Source organism: Puntigrus tetrazona, chromosome 17 (genome assembly GCF_018831695.1).
Source record: "Puntigrus tetrazona isolate hp1 chromosome 17, ASM1883169v1, whole genome shotgun sequence".
NCBI lineage: Eukaryota > Metazoa > Chordata > Actinopteri > Cypriniformes > Cyprinidae > Puntigrus > Puntigrus tetrazona.
This window is the reverse complement of record NC_056715.1, coordinates 19,851,978-19,855,399: the sequence shown is the minus strand read 5'-3', so window position 1 is coordinate 19,855,399 and position 3,422 is coordinate 19,851,978. Positions and strand designations below refer to the sequence as shown.

General features: G+C 37.6%; 1 pseudogene; it reads right to left on the bottom strand.

Annotated features, from left to right (window-relative positions):
* Positions 1–30: 30 nt before the first annotated feature.
* The window catches only part of LOC122362029, an 8,751-nt pseudogene continuing 5,359 nt past the window's right edge, over positions 31–3,422 (bottom strand).

Genomic DNA, 3,422 nt, shown 5'->3' with positions numbered 1-3,422 from the left:
ATGGCACTTAAATATTTTCACTTCACGGTAAAAAAAACACAAAACAAATTAAATTAAAACTGTAAGTAAAGTAATTGTAACAATGGCCATATTTAATACCAACCAAACTATATTAATAAATAAAACTCTGTGTGGATAATTTGTTCCAATTGCTTGTGTTCTTAAGTAAGTAAAGTGTGGTCTCTAGTTCTCTTGTTGTTTTAATGAGGAAGAAGGAGGTTATTAGTGAATAAACAGGGTCAAAGGTGAGGGCATCAAAAATCTAGTTAAGGTAATGAGATGAAGGTCAGTCCTATTCGTACAGATTGCATATGACTTAAAGGTAAATATTACCTATCGTAGACCTCAATTCAAGCCTTTACTGTGAATTAATACTGAACTTATCTTCCTAGACCATGAACCGTAAGCTATGCAGAAATGATTTGGGTTGAGGTCATCCGTGTACAGTCACAGGGCGGCAATAATTAGAGCTTCAGTAGAAAACATCAAGCTGAAGTATGACTTCAAAATAGAGTTTTACGTCACATAACTCAGTAGCAGGCGGGCTAGAAATAGCATTTCTTGTGCATTAGCTGATGGAAGTTAATTTGTAAAAACTAGTGTAATAAGGTTATTCGCATACAGCTAGCCACGAGAGGTTAGATTCGCAAAATAGCTGTGTGCCTGGATTAACGCTTACATTTTGAGGATTAACACACATGAATCGTTTCCAGCTTAGAGAGGTTAATACAGCTTCTGACTTGGTTTAAATAGTCATTTCAGTCATTTTACAACCTTTTCCATGATTTACTATAAAATATGATCTGAGACTAAATGTTTTGTTGTTAAAGGGATAGATTGCCTAAAAATAAAATTGTATTACCTCAGCAAACATGTATGGAAAACAAAAGGCAATATTTTAGAAAATGCTTTTAGAAAATAATATCTATATCATTAAAGTCAAGGGGAACAGAACAAGACTAGTGCTTGACCGATTATCGGTGCCAAATTTTATTTTAACGATTTTTTTTGCCTTTATTTTTAATAGGACAGATCACAGCTGACAGGAAGTGAAGCGTTAGAGAGAGGTGGGACAGGATCGGGAAAGGTCCGTGAGCTGGGACTCGAACTCGCGACTCCCAAAGCACAACAGTGCTGAATGTGCCCACAACGTCAGCCCCGATATTAAGCAATTTATAGTTATCATTATCAGCCATCTTCAAAACTGATTTGCAGATAAAAAACTACTTGAGGACAACTTTGATTAACTTCAAATGTGTATATCAGTTCAAAATTATCTATTTGATTTGTAATAATCGGTATTGGCAAAGGCCCTGAAAAATATCGGTCAACCCCTTCACTGGACACTAAAGACCCTAAAAAACACAGAGAAGCTTCTTATATTATATTATTTGTTTCCACAGAAAAACAGAAACTTATACAGGTTTTGAGGGTGATTTTGAGGGTGAAATCCCACATTCGTTGAAGGTTGTGCCACATACTATCCATTCTCCCCAAAACTTACCCTCTGGGGTGACTGTTTTCCAGGGGTTTGGTGGGTACATGAAAGCAGCGTTCTGGATTTGATCATGAATGTCTTCATCCTCATTAAAGGGGAAAGTCCCACTTAGACTGACGTAGACGATGACACCCACCGACCACATGTCTAGTGAGCGGTTGTAGCCCTTATTCCGGAGCACCTCCGGGGCGAGGTACGCCGGGGTGCCCACCACCGAACGCCTAAAAGATTTCTCACCAATAATACGTGCAAAACCAAAATCACACAGCTTCACCTGCAAGACAAACCGACGAATAATGAGCTTCACAATAAGCAGACACTGGGAGGAATTGGCTATTTAACTCGACTAGGACTGAGATACACAAAAGACCAAAAAAATAACATCCTTTTGTTCTCGCGCTAGCTTTTAACACCACAGACGCTGTAATGATCAGTTGTCACGGTCTGAACGAAAGTCAAGTGAAATTATCACCCAGTTGGATGTGGTTACAATGCATCTCCTGCTGATCTACACTTTCCACCTTTGAAACATTTGCGCACAGCAACAAGCACCTGAGGACATGAGAACCGAGCTCAGACGCTGACAGCTCTTGTTCTGCTTCCACTTTTGCCAAATATTTGTAAATGACACGCAGTGATTTGTTTAGTATTCTTCCAAAATGTTTGCCTGCGCTCAAACAGTGAGTCATCTTTCTGCTCGAGAGCTTCCAGAGACAAGCTCGCGCAGTAGACAGAAGAAACAATGGGAGGATAATTTAGAAATCTTTCATTAGAATGTAGAGACACACACAACCCGGTGCCTCGAACACACCATGAGAACGCTATAATTACCGTCTTTTATTCTTGCACATTTACAAAAACAGATCCATTTATGTTAATTTCGGTGTGGCCTCACTTCATTCAGATATTTCCTTTCTTTTGTTGTCGCTTCTCGTTCTGTTCAGATTTTACTCACTTGTGGAAAAGAGTCAGCGGAGGCTAACAAAACATTCTCAGGTTTGAGGTCACAGTGAACAATGTTTTTGAAGTGAAGGTGGCGGAGAGCGATGAGAATCTAGGAAAAGAGTGGAACGTTGTTATTATTATAATGAGGTATAAAGCATAAAACATCATAAATAAAAATGCAAAAGCAAAGGTCCGGCTTTAACATTTATTTTTGCTTTAAATATTTATATGGGATTGTGTGTGATGATTCTGCCGTTGTTGCGCTGGAGTCACGAGGTTGTGCGAAACACACTGCCTGCGAGACGTACCTGCGTAACGAGAAACTTGGTGATGCGTTCTGGCAGCCTCCCCTTCTCACTTGACAGTATCATCTCCAACATGTCGCCATGGAGCTTTTCCATGACAACAAAGACACGCTCTGGTGTCTCAAACATGCACTCAAGGTTTACAATGCCGGGATGGTGGAGATTCTACATAAAACATATGTGACATCTGTATTAATATCTATATTATTGTCTTTACAGTAATATTGACATTGACATTCAATTAAAAAAAATCTGTTTGTATTTTATATATATATAAAATTCTTGGCCAAGGCCGAACAAAATGAAACACTGCACAGAAGGCCTAATACCTAATGTTTTTTTTTTTTTTTTGCATTTTCCCCATCTATCTTTTTTTTTTTCCACAATTGCATAAATTAAATGTGCTTTTTACTGTTTTGTCCAGCTTTTCGAAATAAATTGCAAAACAACAATTTAATAATATTTACTTAACACTAAACATTTCTTAATGTTGATAAGTGCTTTGAAAAATATATGGAGAAAACACAAAAAGACGTGTTTAGTATTCGACCTTCAGTGAAGTTGCTTTTTATTCAGCTTCGGCCAAGAATTTTCATTTTGGTGCATCCCTAGAATATATATAAATATTATTTAAACACACACACATATAAGAGCATGGATTATATATATATATA